Source organism: Phyllobates terribilis, unplaced genomic scaffold (genome assembly GCF_046119375.1).
Source record: "Phyllobates terribilis strain yellow unplaced genomic scaffold, ASM4611937v1 Scaffold_2__4_contigs__length_985480577, whole genome shotgun sequence".
Taxonomy (NCBI): Eukaryota; Metazoa; Chordata; class Amphibia; order Anura; family Dendrobatidae; genus Phyllobates; species Phyllobates terribilis.
The window spans coordinates 382,657,586-382,678,765 of record NW_027362762.1 but is presented as its reverse complement, the minus strand read 5'-3'; the positions used below and the strand labels follow the sequence as shown (position 1 = coordinate 382,678,765).

The window sequence follows — 21,180 nt, the reverse complement described above, 5'->3', positions numbered from 1 at the left end:
TATAGTGTAGGGGATGAGATGCCCACCCTCTGTATACATATATATCACACAGCAGCTGTATACAGGGGAGCACACAGTATATATAGTGTAGGGGATGAGATGCCCACCCTCTGTATACATATATATCACACAGCAGCTGTATACAGCTGTATACAGGGGAGCACACAGTGTATATAGTGAGCAGCATCTCCTCATAGCTCTACCCTACTGACATCTCCTGTGAAGACTGGGGAGTGGGGGCGGGGCTCTGGGAGGAGTGCGGCTCCTGCAGCCGGGGCTATGGCTTCACACACAGCGGGGACATAGCTGTTCCCCCATCTCCCTGCCATCTCCTCACAAGCAGCCGGGCTCCACATGTGCTCATACTGACTGAGGGCACGAACATCACCAGCCACCAACATGTCAGGGCCACCACAGCGGCAAGTGCGGTGCTCAGTCCCCAGCCGGGCGCAGCAGCCGGGGCTCCGTGTCACTCTGTGGAGCTGAAGTGGACCAGGAGATCCCAGTGCCTGCAGGTAAAGGGGCATGTGCTGGCTCTGTACCCACCATAGCCTTTGTTCTACCAGCCTGCGAGTCCACAGACAAAGAGTCCAATGCTCCATAGTCAGTGTATGTGCTCTGTACGCAATGTATAGCCTGTGTGGAGCCCACAGATACAATGTGCAGACACCCACCCAGAGACTCACACATAATGCACAGATATGCGCCCAAGTAAATGCACATACCACCATATATAGCATACATAGATATACATACACCTGGATATAAACCGGCAGCTCATAGATGTATACACATAAATGTATATTATATATACATGTATGAACCTGTGTACTGTACACCTCATCTCTGTACACATCTACAGACATATATAAACCTATGTACTATACGGCATTGCATGTACATAGGTTTATATATATATATTTATATACATACACACACACCTATGTACTAAACAGCATTGTGTGTACGCACATATATACGTACAGTATATACACCTATGTACTATGCCATCCATATATTTTCACATATATATAAACCTATATACTATGCCGCTCATGTTTGTACAATACGCACATATATACATATACACACATGTAAGCATATGTACTATGGATTTCATGTATGTATACACATTGATGTACACACATACACACATGCTCATATGTACACATGCACACACATCAGTAGTTAGGCAGCAATTTCTTGGATAATACATTGGGCTCATTGATAAAAATATCTCCACGATGACTTCCGAAAAAAATACAGAAATTTTGTTTGTGTTGTGAGATCTATGTATCTAAATGTCTCACAGTGTGTGCCATATACATCTCACATGAGAATACTTAGAATACATTCCTACTGAAAATACTTATTGTTTCCAACCTACATGATGGACAAGTGCAGGGAATATTGCGGAATGTTTTTTTTTTCGTATTTTACACATCTTCTAAAGTTTTTTTTAAGTGTCAGAGCAAAATTAAAAAATATATGTAGCATTATCTATTTATCTATCTATCTATCTATCTATCTATCTATCTATCTATCTATCATCTATCTATGCATCCACCCATACACTTCTTGTATGTGCTCTATTCTGGATGGTGACATGTCCAACCAGGGATCATACAGTCACTTTGTATAGATGTCTATGATGCCACCGTGATGCTCAGAGGGCTTATTGTGTATGTATGCACACATATTCACCCGTATATCCATTCACAGTATACAGATAGCAGTAGTGTGCTGTGAATTAGCAGTTTCATGAGATGTGTTACTGTGTGCAGCCAGGGCAGTGTGCACAGGACAAGACGGCTGGGATATTCAGGGATTCCTAGAAGGAGGGCTGCTGGTGAACACGCTGAACGCATGGAGCTTTCCTCTCTGCCGTGCTCTCTGTCTGTGCCATGATGCTGGTCATGGTGGTCACAACATCCTTTTATTTCTTCTTATGTTTTAGAGCCAAATGTAACACAGCTGAGTTTGTCTTTTTGATGGCTCATGATAATTTACGTTTTTCAGCTTGTATCGAAAACCGCTGATCATAGACTGGACATGCTTTCCAATAGACTCAATAGTTGTTTGAAACTAAGAAGTGCCATATTTATTACGATGGCACGTACTACATGATGTATGATCTACATGCTACATGATATGTCTGATGTCACTCAGCTTACTACACAAGAATGCCACAGATTTTGTTCCTCTAAAATGATGCAAATACAGTGCTGATCACCATTATTGTCACTCCTTTATTTTGATATTGAAATTTATTCTGATCATTGGACATTCTTTCCAATAGAGTCAATAGTTGTTTGAAACTAAGATGTACCATATTTATTACGATGCTGATCACCATTATTATCACCCCTTTATTTTTTCATAGACTGTACGATATCTTCAGAAATAAATGGAAATATACCAAAGTTACATCTTCAGGATTTTTTAATTATTGGTTCAAAGTAATACAACAATAAAACATTGTTTTTCAACTTCCATGTTGCAATTTCAAAGAAAAAACAGCATGTGCAGCACTTGGTTGCACACCCTTTGGCACGGCTGACAGACTCCAAACGTTCCTTGTAGCCATCTATAAGCTTCTTGCATTTCTCACCTGGAATTTTCTCCCACTTTTCCTTTGTAGTTTGTTCAAGCTATTGAATGTTTGCAGGGTTATTTTTCCCAATGTCAGATTTCAGCTCACCCCAAAGATTTTCAATGAGATTGAGGTCAGGACTCATTGCTGGACATTTTAAAACAGTCCATTTTTTTTATCAACCATTCCTGTGTACTTTTGGATATGTGCTTTGGGTCATTGTCTTGCTGGAGGACCCATGATCTTCAACTCAAACAAAGTTTTCTTACACTAGGTAGGACATTTTGCTCTAAAATCTCTTGATAATTTACTGATTTCATGATTCCTTTGATTCTGCCAATGCCTCCAGTACCAGACGCTGCAAAGCAACCCCACAGCATTATTGATTCTCCACCATGCTTAACTGTTGGTAAGATGTCCTTTTCCTTATACGCTTCATTGCGTAGTATATAAACAAACTGTTGCTTTGCATTGCCGAAAAGCTCTATTTTTGTTTCATCTGTCCACAGAACATTTTCCCAGAAGGATTGTGATTTGTCAAGGTACTCTTTGGCAAAGATCAGTTGTTTCTTTTTATGTCTTTTCTTCAGCAATGGTTTCTTCCTTGGCCTTCGCCCATAAAGCTCTGCTTGGTTTATTGTGTGGTGCATGATACTTGTTGAAACCATGACCCCAGACTGTTCCAGGTTGGCCTTCAGGTGTTTGGATGTTTGACGTGGTGTTTTTTCCACCATTCTCACCAACCTTCGAAGACATCTCTTGTCAATTTTCCTCTTTCCCCCACGTCCAGGGAGGTTCTTGACGGTTCCAAGCTTGGAAAACTTCTTAATAACATTTCACACTGTTGAAACTGGGATACCAAGGTCTTTGGAGGTGGCCTTATACCCTTTGGAAGTCTTAAGTTTGCTAATAATAGCAGTTCTGATGTCCTCAACAGCTCCTTTGTCTTCATTATTGTGACAAAGGAACAGGGCCTACCATGTGGCTTTTTAAAACACTGAAGTCATCATTCATTGGCTAATTCATGTCACATGGGCACCGACAATTAATCACAGGTGAATCTCTTTTGTGATTTACCACAGGTGAGTGAAAGGCTATGTGCCCACGATGCAGAAATGCTCAGGATATTTTCCTGAGCGTTTCTGCATCTCCCTGGCAGAAAAAAACGCATGCGGATTGTACATGCGTTTTCCTGCCAGGGACATGTGGAAATTAAGCGTTCTTCACTTGAATTTCCACATGCGGGTTGTCAAGCGCTTTCCAAGCGATTTTAGCATCACTTGGAAAGTGCTTAACAACTCGGTCACACTATATAAATACAAGCAAACAGCATGGATTTATATAGTGTGACCCGAGAGAATGTCAAAAAATAAAAAATAAACCTATACTTACCTTCCGATGGCCCCCGCAGTCTTGCTGCTCTCCTGTGCTGGCTGCCGGCAGATCGCGGTACGCTGTACTGAAGGACCTGCCGTCACATGACTGTGACGTCACCGCAGGTCCTTCAGTCCTGCGCGATCTGTAGGCAAGCACAGGGAAGGAGTCCGGGGGCCGTCGGAAGGTGAATATAATCTTCATTTTTTATTTTATTCTTTTTTTTACAGCTTTTAGGGTACCTGGGTCTGGAGGAGAGTCTCCTGTCCTCCACACCCAGGTACCATCCGCACATTAGAACGTGCCAATTACGCAAGTACAGATGCAGTCTTGCGGAATTGGCGCGTTCCAATGAAAGTCAATGGCGGCGAAAACGCAGCACTTCCGCAAAATAATTGGTAGTGCTGTGGTTTTTTCCGCAATGATAATCCGCAGCCGAAATTTCCGCAGCATGTGCACAGCACATGCGGATTATCATTGGGGAACATGGCAGGCCTTCTACCATGCGTTTTTTAAGCATTTCTGCAGCGTTTTTGTCGCTGCGGAAACGCTTAAAAAAACGCATCGAGGGCACACAGCCAAAATGTGTTTCCATACTAAATTAATGTAAAGGGTGCCAATACCAGTGACACAGCAAACTTTAGGTTTTTCTATTTTTCCCTCCGATTGTTTTTTGTTTTCAATTATTGTTTATCGTTTTCTCTTTTGTATTTAACACCAGTGCTCTATGCAAAGAAACTGTTTCACTTAATTTTTTTCATGAGATATTCCACATTATGTACTTAAACTTCATGGGTGCCAAAAACGATCAGCAGGACTGTATGTAGTAAATGTGCAGAAACCATTGCCCACTGTTTAGTTCCTTTCATGTTCAATCTTAATAATGTCAGACATCTTTCATATAAAGATGCACGTCATATTGAAAAGCTGATACCCCATTTTTCAGGTTAACTTTGATAGAGGAAAATGTCAAACAACAAACCCATGTCTGCTATATGACAAGTGATGAATGCTAATAAACATTTTCTTATAAAACTATAGAGTGTTGATTTCACCTCTTTGAAGTATACCTGCAGTTAAAAAAATGTTTAACATGTCATAGAGAAAAGTTAGAGAATCGGTGGAGGTCCGGGTGCTAAGGCCACTATTGATTGCCAAAACAAAGAGGCAGAAGGGTTCAGCTGGGCGTTGCTCTCCAGCGAGACTATAGACGGACTCCATAGACTTTCTATTCAGAGCTTGACTGAGTGATTCTGCTCCATTATTTTCACAATCGTTGGAGGTCTTTGCACCCGAACTCTCTTGGTCAAAACTTCTAACACTTCTAAAGTTTTCTAAAAAGGTATTTGTATACCAAATATTTGCTACTTCATCTGTGCGCGAAATGATATTGAGGTAGAGACCCTGATTCCAGCAATGTATCACTTACTGGGCTGCTTTATGCAGTTTTATTAAAATGACTGTTATATCTGCTGCAGATCTAGCAGTTCTCTGAATGCTGAGCTCTATATAACCCCACCCACATCACTGGTTGACAGCCTACTCTGTGCACAGGTAGAAAGCTTCCAATCAGTGGTGGGGTCAGAGTTATACAGAGCTCATGAATATGCCTGACTACCTGGCAGCTGGTTTACTAGTCCTCTAGTGATAATATCCTTCTTATAAAACAGCGATTTTATAAAAACTAAAGTAACACATCGCTGGAATCAGGGTCTCTGTCTCTACATTATGCTGCTCACAAATTAGATGGCAATAACCTGGTGACAGATTCTTTTAAAGTGTAATAATTAAAGTGTTGTATTAACATAAAAAGTGGAGAATACCGATATTTTTTTTTATTCTAGTTGACATTTCCAGGTGAGGTTGGAAAGTTTTTATTATGGTCAAACAAGTAGATAATAAAAAACCCATCTGCTTTAAAAGTTCCCCCTAAGATAAGCTAGCAGTGAGTGATTCCTCTACTGGAAACCTCATGATCAGACACTCGTGAAGCTTAATATGCTGCAGGGGAATTATGTATTGTACAGTGCCCAATAAAGCAAGTAGGACATTCCTGTGAAGAGGGGATCTACTTTGATTGACCTAAATGGCAAATTAAAAGATGCAGCGCTAAAACTGCTGCATAAGGCCCTGATTTTCTATATGCCACAACTTAGGATATTCCTAAATTAGACAATGAAATATGCACGGAAGGAGCCAAAAATGTGTAAACTCTAAGACCTTCACTTATCTCCAGAAAACTACACCAATATCCTTAGACCCATATCATAAGGCCCAAAAAAGCATATCAGGAACCAACACTTAAAGACATGAAGATTTTTTTTTTTTCAAAGGGCTAAAATGCATCTTTATTATAAACATATTAAAACATATAAGTAAATACAACATGTATTTATGTATGTAAATACGAAATACACAGGAAAGGTGGTATTCCTGAATAAAAAATATTGTAATCTACTGCACCGTTATGTCCATACAAGGTATCTCATATATCACAAGTGAAATGTAAAAAACAATATATAAAGTACAGGTAATACACCATGTAGTTTTAGATGCATATCTTGATCTTGTTCAATGAGCCCAAGTAATAGGTCAAATCATACCACAGAAAATAGATTATACAAGTGGTATGTTAATATAACCACCTGTAATGATAGGCTGATATGCTATTATGTCCATGTAATAATGAAAAACAAAGTCTTTAGTAGACCATTAAAATTATACCTTATAACAGTATTGAACCAAGGTATGACAGATGTACACATCAAAACAATACATGAATACACATAGAGGATAGAAATATAAAGGTAATGTTACCAATAGTGCAGAGAGCTAGGAACCCACCACACCCAACACGCGTTTCACTTAGGAAAGCTTCGTCCAGGGGCCAAACTTTAGATGTTTCGGTCTGTGCGATAGACCTTCATCAGTAAATGGATTGCTCAGGAAAGAATTGATCCTGAGGAACAGTGCAATGGCAAGCAAGCGGTATCCATCGCAGCAAAGAGGTAGAAGGCGGAGACTGAATGGAGCGTGTGCAGTGCATGTGCACGGCCCTCTCCATTCACTGCAATGGCAGTATGCGTGATCGGCTGTTTCCATAACTTTCACAGCAGTGAATGAAGAGAGCCACACATGCGATGATCATCTCACCAGACAGGTTGGGGATTAGGAGATTCTTGTTTTCCACTTAAGTGTGGGTCCGGAGGTGACATTCAAACACCTAAGGTGGGACTCACCTTTTAAAAGGGTTTTCCGGTCTGAAATGAAACTTGTGCAGTCTAAGTTCTTTAGATACAGTATATGTAAGGTTTTATAGTTTTACATGTAAACATTGAACTATATTATCCTTACAATATTATCCTTACTTATGTGGCAAGCTTTACCTTTGATGTGTATTGTTAAATCTATGGTAAACGCGGAGAGGGATTGTATGACCCATCCATCACTTTCTTGGCACGCATCTCTAACTACATATTAATCTGTAACCACTAGAATTTTGCTGCTGGAAATATTTAGTTATCCTTTCTAGCAGTCTAGCATTGAAAAGCTTAATATGCTACTTACAGCAATGCCTACACATGAGTAATATGATACTATCTACAACATGTGAAGGTTCTGCTGTTACTGTAAGATTAGAATTGGTTTTCAGACAATAATTTATTTTAGTTTAATTTAATAAATGATTCATAAGACTTTATTTCCTGTATATGTAATATAAAGACAAATTTACATGAGCACAATACAAATCTGTTGCCTGAATCTGAAAAACTTGTGCCTGTGGGTCCATATCAGGGACATGCCTGGGATCCCATGTATTGGGTCTGTGCATGTGGCAATGCCAGGAGAATTGGCCCTTATCAGTCTCTGAGCTACAGGAGCGACCAAAAGTTTTGCATTGTTTTAAAAAAGTGTGATTACTTCTGTCTGGTTCTTGTGATGCCATTTTCCTGTTGATGAATTGAAAGTGCATGAAGTTGTCATCATGCAAGACCTTAATTTTAACCAAAATGCTTTTGAATATAGGTATGGCCATTTAATTAAAGAAAACTGACTGCCAAAAGTTTTGCATACACTATTTATTGATCACAACATAGAGAGTAATTCATTGTTTACAATGCCATAACTTAGTATTTAGTAGCATAACTTCTTGCTTTACTTACTGCACCACACCGACGGGGCATTGAAGCCACTAAGGTATTCTAGACATCTTGAGGGATCTTGCTCCACTCCAATTGCAAATCTGCAAACAATTCATCTTTATTGCCATGGGTACGGGCCTCAACTCATTGCCTTTTTGATTAAATTGGATGTGTGCTTAGGATCATTGTCTTGCTGGAATTTCATTCACCTGCCTACTTTGCTTTTACCATATGGCAGCATTACACTCTTCAGTATATCCTTGTACATTGTAGCATTCATATTTCCATCAATTCTTTGCAGGGGGCCAATGTCAGATGCAGAAAAGCAGCCCCAAACCATGACATTGCCACCACCATGTTTCACTGTAGGTGTTTGGTACCTTACATCATTACGTTTTACAATTGGGCAGTATATATAGTGCTTGCCATCACTACCAAACAGATTGAACTTGGATTTATCCGACCACAACACCTTAGACCAATCTGTCTCTTTCCATTGGCTGTGTTCTTTGGCAAACTCAAGTCGGACCTTCTGGTTCTTTGCAGAGATGAAAGGTTCTTGACTGGAACTCATGCATTCAACCCTACTGCTCTTAGCCGTCGCACCACAGTTTGGTGACTCACTTTGACCCCATATACTTCGCTAATTTCGTGTGAAATCTGTACAGCACTTTTATGGACATCAGATACTGACTTTTTCTTAATAATGTGATCAACTCTGGAGGAAGTTTTCTGTGGTCGTCCACTTCTAGGTTTGTCAGCTGTTCCATAACCTTCTTTTTCTTTCTTTAATATATGTGACACTTGACTCTGAGAACAGTTGAATTCCATAGCTATATTAGTATTAAAAATAATAGCAGTGTGTTCAAAAACATGAGTTAAGCACAAAATCTTTATAGTAGTTTTTATTTCCATGCATTGGGAACATTGCACACTGTTTTCTAATTCAAAACATGAAGAGAAATGTATATAATTTTTAACTACTTTACAGAAAATAACAAAAAATAAACATTGGGCTGTTTTAAAAAATAGCAGTGTCTGCATTTGTCTTTACAAACTCACAATATGTACTCTTTTTTGGGGGGATTTAGCAAACCTGTGAATCACTAACCTAATATTGTATACCCACAGTTGTTTAGAATTGCTTCACATCTATGTTTGCTTATACTCAACCAACTTCTGTCACCTGTCAACTGTTATTCCAGCCCGGGATGCTTTGACTACATCCCACAATTTTTTGGAACTTGTTGGCTTTACCTCAGAAACGACATTTTTGATGTCACCCCACAAGTGTTCTATCGGACTAAGGTCCGGGGTTTTGGCTGGCCACTCCATAACCTCAATTTTGTTGGAGTGGAACCAAGATTTGCTCATTTACTGGTATGTTTAGGGTCTATGTCTTGTTGAAACACCCATTTCAAGGGCATATTCTCTTCAGCGTAAGGCAACATGACCTCTTCAAGTATTTTAATATATGCAAACTGATCCGTGGTCCCTGGTATGCGGTAAATAGCTCCGGCACCATATTAAGAGAAACATGCTCTGCGGCCCTTGGACCCAAATAGAAAAATTTTACTTTCATCAGTCCACAAAATGTTTCTCCATTTCTCTTTAGGCCAGTTGATGTGTTCTTTTGCAAATTGTTTCCGCTTCAGTGCATGATCCTTTTTTTAACAGTGGGACTTTGCGGGGACTTCTTGCTAAGAAATTAGCTTCCCTTCACAGAGGCGTCTCCTAACTGTCACAGAACTCACAGGTAACTTGAGACTGTCTTTTATCATCCTGGAGCTGATCATTGGCTGAGCCTTTGCCATTCTGGCTATTCTTCGATTCATTTGAATGGTAGTCTTTCGTTTTCTTTCACATCTCTGGTTTTGCTTTCCATTTTAAAGCATTGTGGATCATTTTAGCTGAATAGCCTATCATTGTCTACATTTCTTTATAAGTTTTACCCTCTCCAATCAACTTTTCAATCAAAGCACGCTGTTCTTCTGAACAATGTCTTGAACGACCCATATTTATCAGGCTTTCAAGGAGAAACGCATGCACAACATGTGCTGGCTTCATCCTTAAATATGCCTTAAATGCCTTGTGCTAGACTTACTATGTGTTTTATTGCATGGGTTATTGAAAAGGAGAAATGTCTTCATATAAAAGAGACGTGGCTTAAAATGCAATATTGTGAGTCAAAATTGTGTTAATCCAGTGTAGGGGTTCACTCTCTCTAGTAGGTATTAGGCCTTAGGTAGAGTTCACACAGGCAATTTAATTTTGGTCCAAATAAGTGCCGTTTTTTTTCTAGCCTTGCCCAGGCGCTAACTAAACAGAACAGACACTGGCTACTCGTACATGGTTGAGCTAGCCCCAGCTCGGTCAAACAAAACAACTATTGTCCATAGCAACCACTGATACTTGCAGTTCTCTACACATGGCTTGTGTATTTAATCATGACCACATACAGTGGGGAAAAAAAAGTATTTAGTCAGCCACCAATTGTGCAAGTTCTCCCACTTTAAAAGATGAGAGAGGCCTGTAATTGACATCATAGGTAGACCTCAACTATGACAGACAAAATGAGAAAACAAATCCTGAAAATCACGTTGTCTGATTTGGAAAGAATTTTTTTTCAAATGTTGGTAGAAAATTAGTATTTGGTCAATTACAAAAGTTCATCTTAATGCTTTGTTATATCTTTTCTTGGCAATGACAGAGGTCAAACATTTTCTGTAAGTCTTCACAAGGTTAACACACACTGTTGCTGGTAGGTTGGCCCATTCCTCCATGCAGATCTCCTCTAGAGCAGTGATGTGTTGGGTCTGTCGCTGGGCAACACGGACTTTCAACTCCCTCCAAAGGTTTTCTATAGGGCTTAGATTTGGAGACTGGCTAGGCCACTCCAGGACCTTGAAATGCTTCTTACGAAGCCACTCCTTCGTTGCTCTGGCGGTGTGCTTGGGATCATTGTCATGCTGAAAGACCCAGCCACTTTTCATCTTCAATGCCCTTGCTGATGGAAGGAGGTTTGCACTCAAAATCTCATGATACATGGCCTCATTCATTCTTTCATGTACATGGATCAGTTGTCCTGGTCCCCTGGCAGAGAAAAAGCCCCAAAGCATGATGTTGCCACCCCCATGCTTCACAGTAGGTATGGTGTTCTTTGGAAAAAAATCACCATTCTTTCTTATCTAAACACGACGAGTTGTATTTCTACCAAACAGTTCTACTTTGGTTTCACCTGACCATATGACATTCTCCCAATACTCTTCTGGAACATCCAAATGCTCTCTAGCAAACATCACTTCAGACGGGCCTGGACATGTAATGGCTAAAGAAGGGGGACACGTCTGGCACTTCAGGATCTGAGTCCCTGGCGGCGTAGTGTGTTACTGATGGTAGCCTGTGTAACGTTGGTCCTAGCTCTTTGCAGGTCATTCACTAGGTTCCCCCGTGTGGTTCTGGGATCTTTGCTCTCCGTTCTTGAGATCATTTTGACCACACGGGGTGAGATCTTTTGTGGAGCCCCAGATCTAGGGAAATTATCAGTGGTCTTGTATGTCTTCCATTTTCTAATTATTGCTCCCACAGTTGATTTCTTCACACCAAGCTGCTTGCTTATTGCAGATTCAGTCTTCCCAGCCTGGAGCAGGGCTACAATTTTGTTTCTGGTGTCCTTTGACAGCTCTTTGGTCTTCACCATAGTGGAGTTTGGAGTGTGACTGTTTGAGGTTGCGGACAGGTGTCTTTTATACTGCTAACAAGTTCAAATAGTTACCAGTACTACAAGTAATGAGTGGAGGACAGAGGAGCCTCTTAAAGAGAAGTTACAGGTCTGAGAGAGCCAGAAATCTTGCTTGTTTGTAATTGACCAAATACTTATTTTCCACTAAAATCTGAAAAAAAATTCTTTCCATATCAGACAATGTGATTTTCAGGATTTGTTTTCTCATTTTGTCTCTCATAGTTGAGGTCTACCTATGATGTCAATTAGAGGCCTCTCTCATCTTTTTAAGTGGGAGAACTTGCACAATTGGTGGCTGACTAAATACTTTTTTTCCCCACTGTATGTCAGTGCCTGGTGACCACTTTGCTCCCTCTATGTGAAGTCTGTCGGTGTTTGTAAATTCAAATGGATAATCTGCTCAACTTCCTACTTGTCTGAATTTAACGTTAGAGTTTCTTGTAGAAGTAATGTTGATATTGGTTGTATTATGGTAGTAAATATATGTATCCTTAATATGTCGCAATATTATTATACACCATAAGCATAGGGCATTTTATGCCTGTCATTACATCTTCTACTTGCTCTGATAGAAATACTCTCACTAATATATGTGAGACTTGTCTAGGCAGAACAAATGGTGTCACGTCCTTTATGTCACACATTGCATGTGTAGACCTGAAGGATTTTAGCTATAGCTTGTTAATTATATTGATGGCCATATATTTCTATTGTCTTGTCCTACAATATTTCACATAGACCCAAAAAAGAAAAAACTGAACACATTGGTCATAGAATACTATCAAGACAGTATATTACTTAAAAAAAAACAACTTTATTCATAGTCCATGGTTTATGGTGACACTGTAAACCAAAAGTGCACACACGAATTTAAAAACAAAATAAAATAAATCCATCATACATCAGTGTAAAATGTAAATAACAATAATCAATAAAAACCAGGCCACACCAGAATGCATAAACGTTGTGCTACTACTCAATTTAATACTGAGGACACATGGATGGCTAGGTGTATGTACATATACAGTACAGACCAAAAGTTTGGACACACCTTCTCATTTAAAGATTTTTCTGTATTTTCATGACTTTGAAAATTGTACATTCACACTGAAGACATCAAAACTATGAATTAACACATGTGGAATTATATACTTAACAAAAAAGTGTGAAACAACTGAAAATTTGTCTTATATTCTAGGTTCTTCAAAGTAGCCACCTTTGGCTTTGATGACTGCTTTGCACACTCTTGGCATTCTCTTGATGAGCTTCAAGAGGTAGTCACTGGAAATGATCGTCCAACAATCTTGAAGGAGTTCCCAGAGATGCTTAGCACTTGTTGACCCTTTTGCCTTCACTCTGCGGTCCAGCTCACCCCAAACCATCTCGATTGGGTTCAGGTCTGGTGACTGTGGAGGCCAGGTCATCTGGCGTAGAACCTAATCACTCTCATCTTTGGTCAAATAGCCCTTACACAGCCTGGAGGTGTGTTGGGGTCATTGTCCTGTTGAAAAATAAATGATGGTCCAACTAAACGCAAACCGGATGGAATAGCATGCCGCTGCAAGATGCTGTGGTAGCCATCCTGGTTCAGTATGTCTTCAATTTTGAATAAATCCCAAACAGTGTCACCAATGTGATAACATGATTTGCAGGAGTCGGTGTCATCGCTAGCTCTCTGTAAAACTCGCAGATGTACTCGACTTTTTGTCCTAAATGTCATTGCACCTCTGAAGTCGGTTGTATGCTTCTTAGCTTCAGAGGTGCATGTCTGTAAGCAAAGAAGAAGCTTGATTTTCGGTTCTTCCAAGGACATCAGCCATATTTTTCACTTCCAGACATGCGAAGTGCACCTCTGAAGCCAGGAAGCATACAAAGGGCTTCAGAGGCATTATGATGTATATGAAAGAAAGTTCTGCGCATGCGCAAGTTTTGCAGACAGCTGGCGATGACACCGGCTCTTGGAAATCATGTTATGTCGCCCAGGGGCGTGATAACATGCTGAGTGGGACAGCTAGTCTGGGGAAACAATGGCCCCATCCACTACTCAGAACATAATTTTACCTCTATACAAGTCATTAGTGCGACCACACTTAGAATACTGTGTACAGTTTTGGTCTCCAGTGTATAAGAAAGACATAGCTGAACTAGAGAGGGTGCAGAGAAGAGCGACCAAGGTTATTAGAGGACTGGGGGTCTGCAATACCAAAACAGGTTATTACACTTGGGGTTATTTACTGTGGAAAAAAGAAGGCTTAGGGGTGATCTTATTACTATGTACAAGTATATGAGGGGACAGTACAAAGACCTTTCTACTGATCTTTTTACTCTGAGGCCAGAGACGGGGACAAGGGGGCATCTTCTACGTCTGGAGGAAAGAAGGTTTAATCATAATCACAGACTGGGATTCTTTACTGTAAGAGAAGTGAGACTATGGAACTCTCTGCCGCATGATGTTGTAATGAGTGATTCACTTCTAACATTTAAGAAGGGCATGGATGCCTTTCTTGAAAAGCATAATATTACAGGTTATATATACTAGATTCCTTGATAGGGCGTTGATCCAGGGAACTAGTCTGATTGTCGTATGGAGTCGGGATGGAATTTTTTTCCCCAATGTGGAGCTTAGTGTTTGCCACATGGTTTTTTTTTTGCCTTCCTCTGGATCAACATGTTAGGCTATGGGTTGAACTAGATGGACTTAGTCTTCCTTCAACCTTAAAACTATGTTACTATTTACATATTGAAAATCGACTTTAGAAATACTTTTCCTAAAGATATGTTAATGTGTCAAACAGTATGAAGGGACTGTATTTATAAAGGAATATACAAATGCTGGTGATTTCGGGGGGCATAGGGGACCTGTTATGTTACCTTGAAAATCCCACTAACAATGCTGGTACTGTATTACGCTCCAGACTCACAGCTGCAAATCTGCAGCAGCAAATCCACAAAATGTGCTTGTGGCTTTAGGCTTTTGTGCGTTGTGATATTTCACTGAGTTACAACAGTTTGCTGGTTTATCTGCATCCTTATGGAAAACCACAGGTGACATACTGCATCTGTGCAGGGTGCTCTCAAGGCTCTTCATTCATTATTTTTTACTGCTGTTGAGATGTCAATGAAATTACAGTAGATTCCTATTGAACTTTATAACATTACGGTTAGCACAGCTCTTGGCAAGGTTAAGTTCATGTGACATTTATGGAAAGTCCTGTTAGTTCTATCTGCTAAAATTAATGTAAATGTCTCTGGAGACTCAGGAGATAACATAGTCCTCATAAGGAAAGCTGTTTGTCCGGATTTCCTGTCAATTGAGTAATCAGTGAGACACGATAGTTCGACCGGCTCCTTGCCTTACATGGCTGATAGTAGACCTACAACAAATGGAGATAAGATACACTAGTCTCCTGTTTGGACAAAATAGATATTTTTTTATTTTATTTTTACATGACGATTTTGCTTAGTAATACAACGATGATCCATTCCTGAACACAAACTGGAGGCTTGTAAGGTCATGATTTTTGATTGTGGTATTTTGAGTGACAAACAAAATGTGAGCGAAATTCTAAAACTTTAAGTTAATGAACAACCACTTTAAATCCAAAACTGATTCAAGGATAGATTCCTGTAGTTTTTGTGGCTGTTTTTGATGCAGTTTTGGCTACAAAAGGCATAAAAGTTACAGTGGCTTGCGAAAGTATTCACCCCCTAGGCATTTTTCATGTTTTGCTACCTCACAACCTTTTGCGGCAATTATAGCTGGTCTCTTTGGATAAGTATCTATGAGCTTTCCACATCTTGTCACTGGGATTTTTGCCCATTCCTAAAGGCAAAACAGCTCCAGCTCCTTCAAGTTAGATGGTTTTCTCAGGTGAACAGCAATCTTCAAGTCTGACAACAGATTCTCAAGTGGATTAAGGTCTGGGCTTTGAATAGGCCACGGCAAAACATTTACACGTTTCCCCTTAAACCACTCGAGTGTTGCTTTACCAGTATGCTTTGGGTCATTGTATTGTTGGAAGGTGAACCTCCATCCCAGTCTTAAATCACTGACAGACTGAAGCAGGTTTTGCTCAAGAATATCTCTGTATTTTGCACCAATCATCTTCTTCTCAACCTGATCCATTTTCCCTGTCTCTGCTGCCAAAATACATGCCCACAGCATGATGCTGCCACCACAATGTTTCACTGCATGGATGGTGTTCTTGGAGTGATAAGCTGTGTTTGTTTGGCGAAAAACATAAGGTTTCCTTGGTGGCCAAAAAGTTCAATTTTATTCTCATCTAACCACAACACCTTCTTCCATACATTTGGGAAGTCTCCCACATGTCTTTTGGCAAACTCAAAATAAGCCTTATAATTTTTGTGTGTAAGTAAAGGCTTTTTTATTCCCACTCTTTCATAAAGGCCTCCTATCAAGAATAACACAAGCCGGGAAGGTCACGCAGAACCACCCGCCGTGATCTTTGGGTTGAACGGCTCTCTGCTGCCCCCTATCGTCCGGACAATTACACGATTGGTCGACAATTGGAGAAGGCCGCAGGCTGTCACCACTAATAGGCTGGTTATGGAACAACTAACAGTGAGCATATGGTATATACACCTCCGATTCCAGCATGGAATATATGTATATACCTCTGATATACGGTCACTGCGAATTCCACGATAACCCAAGGAAGATCATTATCTGCCACCACCAGTCGTGTTTTAATCAGGCTGACTGGAGGTCTGGTAGGTAGAGTATACAGCTTCGAGGCGCAGTTTACATAACAAAAGGAACAGAACTATTAAATTTTATATTTAAACAAAAGTCAGTGTTTATAAAAAATATGCAATAGATTTTTACAAAAGGGACAAAACAATACAGTATATTAAGTTACATAAAATAAAAGGGATTAACAAAAGAACTTACTTTGCCGCTCTCAGAGACAATTCAGAGAAGGAAAGCGTTTCGCTTGGCGACATTAAGTGAACTGGATTCTTGCATATACGGTGTGTATCTCTATAGTAACCAAGATCATAATTCGGCTTGGTCTTTTATCAACCCCTGAGTTCCACCCACAAAACGAGCCTTACAGTTTTTGTGTATTAGTAAAGGCTTTTTTTCTGCCCACTCTTCCATAAAGGCCACCTCTGTGGAGTGTACGGCTTATTGTGGTCATATGGACAGATATTCCAGTCTCTACTTGGGAACTCTGTAGCTCCTTCAGGGTTACCTTTGGTCTCTGTGCTGCGTCCCTGATTAATGCCTTCCTTGCCCGGGCTGAGAGTTTTGGTGGGCGGCCCTCTCTTGGTGGGTTTGTTATGGTACCATGTCCTTTCCATTTGATGATAATGGATTTGATGGTGCTCCGGGGGATCATCAGAGATTGTGATATTTTTTTATAACCCAACCCTGACTTGGACTTCTCAACAACTTTGTCCTTGACTTGTTTGCAGATCTCCTCGGTCTTCATGGTGTTGTTTGGTTAGTGGTGCCTCTTTCTTAATGGTGTTGCAGCCTCTGTGGCCTTTCAGAAAAGGTGTTTATATACTGACAGACCATGTGACACTTAGATTGCACACAGGTGGACTTCCTTCCACTAAGTATGTGACTTATGAAGGTAATTGCTTGCACCAGAAATTTTTAGGGTGCAAAAGGGGTGAATACATAGGCACATGCCTATTTTTAGTTATTTGATCCAATAAATTTAATTTATGCCTATATTTTCCATATTCACCAACTTAGACTATTTAGTGATGATGCATCACACACAAATCAGATTACAAAAATATTTAAACACAGGTTGTAATGTAACAAAATAGGTAAAAAGCCAAAGGGGGTGAATACTTTTGCAAGCCACTGTATAAGTCATTCCTTTATACTTTTTCTTCTTTTTGGATCCACTCCTCCCTTGGCTAAAAGGGGTAAAAACTGACAATTTATAGTACTGATGTCCTCTTTTTCCGGGTCTCGGAAAATGGTGACACAAGCAAAGTTTTTTTTTTTCACAACTTTCCGAATTTTTTTCACCACTTAAATAAAAAAAAAAGTATACATATTGTTTGGTATCTGCGTACTCGTACTGACTTGGAGAATCATATTGCCAAGTCAGTTTTACCATATAGTGAACATGGTAGATGAAAAATCCAAAAAACAATTGTGGAATTGTACTTTTTTTTTTTGCAATTTCAACACACTTGGAATTTGTTCCCCGCTTTCCAGTGCATCACATGATAAAATTAATGATGTAATTCAAATTAAATCTCGTTCCGCAAAAAAACATATAGCTATGAGATTAATTGTAAAGTGCTGCGGAATATGTTGACGCTATATAAATAAAAATTATTATTATTATTATTATGGGAAAGAAAAAATAAAAAGTTATGATTCTTGGAAGAAGGGGAGGAGAAAACAAAAACAAAAAAATTGGAAAATCGCCCATGGATGAAGGGGTTAAAAGTCTTGGATAACCCTTTTAACAATAAAAAATATGCCATGGATAACCCTTTTAACAATAAAAAATATGCCATAAATGTTATCTCAAATGATAGGCTCCCTTTAACCCCTTAAGTACCAAAACTAATTTGGCCTTAATGTCCGCACATTTTTTTTTTGCTGTATAATAAATGTATTCAGTAATGACAGTAAGTACAACAGAGCACATTTGTGTGTGAAACCTTTGCCCACCCACAGTTGTTCCCCTAAACATATTTAAAAAAAGGCGAAAATCCTTCAGAGTCAAACCTACATCTAATTAGACAAAGTTCTTTCACACTAAACTTTTGTTTCTTAACTATACCATATAACCTATTGCAAGCCTGAAGAGTTTTTGTTGATCTTAGAGGTAAAGTATTTCTATATTCCTGTTATTACTTAAAGGGGTTATCTTTCACACACATCCCCTTTGCTCCTGTTACGATGCTGCCCCAGTCCCCATTCTGAGCCTATTACTCCCCCTTTAACAATTGTAACAATCTGTTCTTCAGCCTTACAGTGCAGATGTAAGCTTAGGCAATCTGGAAGCAGTTATTGTCCAAATACTGACTTGTGATCACACTTTATACATCTGTTGCTTCTACTTATGAAATAGGGATTACTGCTTTGTAGACACTTTTTCATGATTAGCGTCAGCAGTCACACATGGCATTCATTTTGATGGTGCCCTTGCATCTGTGAAGGCTAGAAATAGATGGTCAGTTGTGACGTGATATGCAAGGTAAATGTTTAAGTTCTGTAATGTGCTAGAAACAAACATTGTCAATTCTTAGAATCTGATCCTGGATCTTCGTTTGCTGTAAACTGGAAAGCAATCTGTTACTCCCCGATATATAGAGGATTATTACTATATTATTTACTAGGATTATTGACAACAAACCTCTGCCCCTTCGTCTCGGCTTTAACACTAATATTTCCAGCCCTGATGAAACTATAACAGAACATGCTTGTAATGTATTTGATACTCCATTAGCGTCCTATTTCTGGACGAGTGCTCCTTTAAATCGTTTTGAAAGTTATAGGAAGTGAAGCAACGTATGAGTAAAGGTGAAATCATTATAATGTGTCACTATCGACAGTGAAACCCAAGCGGGAGGCATCATTCATTTCATAGCTGCTGACTCTACTTTAGAACAGCAATAAAAACTTACAGCGCGTGTAAGTGGAAAATAGCAGCGCATTGTTTTATGAACTTTATTTGTAATGCATCCTTTTATTCCGTCTTTATAATAGTGACCATTCTCATAGTAGAGAATGAGTATCAAGAACACTGCAATGGCTTTTCTGTTTTTCTCCCAGATAAAATATTTTGCTTTCATTCCTAAATACATAATGATTCATTGCTTACTGTATTATATGCAGATGTTATATTATTACCAGTCCTATGTAACATACTATACTTTCGCTAGAGTGTAATTACTGTGGTTTTCGTACCTGCTTATTGTACTTAATGGAATGGTAGAATCAATAGAGCTTCCTCGGTATCATAGGACATGCCTGCGTTGTAGATCAAAGCGGGGAGGCATGCCATGGTGAGTCATAATGATTGTACATAGAGAAATAGAGTAAGTGTTTATACCATCCGCTTCCTCAAATTGAATCATTACCTCGAAATGTATCTGAGATGCTATGTAGCAAAGCAAACCCTATTTAAATATTACATAATGGATCTAGGAAATCTGTATATTCATAAAGAAATGTAGATATTTCTTATTTTCAAGCTGACAATCAATTCTGCTGTAAAGAAAAAGACATACAGTACTGTCACCTGGCTTTAGCACAGCAAATAACCATTGTGTATTTTTGAGGCGTTACCATTGAAAAGACTTGGGTACCTCTAACAGTGTCTTCAGTGTCACCTCATAGGTCACTTTCCAGGATGTTCATCCTGGAATTACTGCTGCTGGTGTCCCTCTGCCTCATAAAGGCTGTTTATTTTCAATTGTGGACTTTAAGCTGTAGAAGTCAGATCAAAAAAGGAATAATAGTATCTATATTATTTTATTCAAGTGTATAAGGAACTGCTGACACTGAATTAGTGAAGATGGAATCTATAATTATATTGTAAACTCAGAGCAATAATGCAAACCTATCAAGAATTGAATTCAAAAGCACTTAAATGAGAAAATGCATTTTTTATTAGATCAACAACATGATTAAAATTAAAAATATGGAATTTTAAAAGCAGAACCTTAATGGGCAAAGAGACACGGCAGAGAAGATGAGTACAGGCAATATAGTACAATATGTGATATACGGAGAGAGCAAAAAATTTACAGGAATGGTACATAAATGCACAATGATGTAATTGCAAAATGTGATATAAGTACATGCATATTCATAATGTATCAAATGGTATAGTAGGTGAGCAATTGTCAGTGTAATATATATCATACATTACTTTTATCGAGACTTATGGATCAGGCTATAAGGCGCAAAGTGCATAACTATAGTATTGATCCAGTGCTATCCAGTGCTATCAGAAGAAGATGCCTAGTGCCATATAAAATTAACATGGTTTTAAATAATATAGATCATTATTTAAAGAGTAAAAATGAACCCATACCAGAATATGCCTGTTTCGCTGCAATTGTATCAGCCACAACGCGCGTTTCGGCGCTGCCTTCTTCAGGGGTTGGCTGTAGAAGTCAGATCCTACAAAGTTAGAAGCAGCACATTTCTAGGTGCATTGGAAATGTTTGACTGTGTTCCTATTTAAATCAGTGGATATACATGAACTCAGTTACTTTCAGTGGGCAAAGTCACACAGTTCTGATAGCTGTGCTGGACATGTACTTAATTAAAAGAGGTGGACCAAAACTAACATATATTTTAAACCTATTTAATGTAT

At 39.2% G+C, this 21,180-nt stretch overlaps 1 protein-coding gene across 2 annotated transcripts in view; it reads left to right on the top strand.

Moving 5' to 3' along the window:
• Nucleotides 1–215: 215 nt before the first annotated feature.
• Nucleotides 216–21,180, top strand: part of ST6GAL2 (ST6 beta-galactoside alpha-2,6-sialyltransferase 2) — a 170,261-nt gene continuing 149,296 nt past the window's right edge. For both annotated transcript variants that reach the window (XM_073664805.1, XM_073664806.1), the window contains exon 1: nucleotides 216–515. The gene's annotated coding sequence lies outside the window, so the exon portion shown is untranslated. The remainder of the gene's footprint in view (nucleotides 516–21,180) is intronic.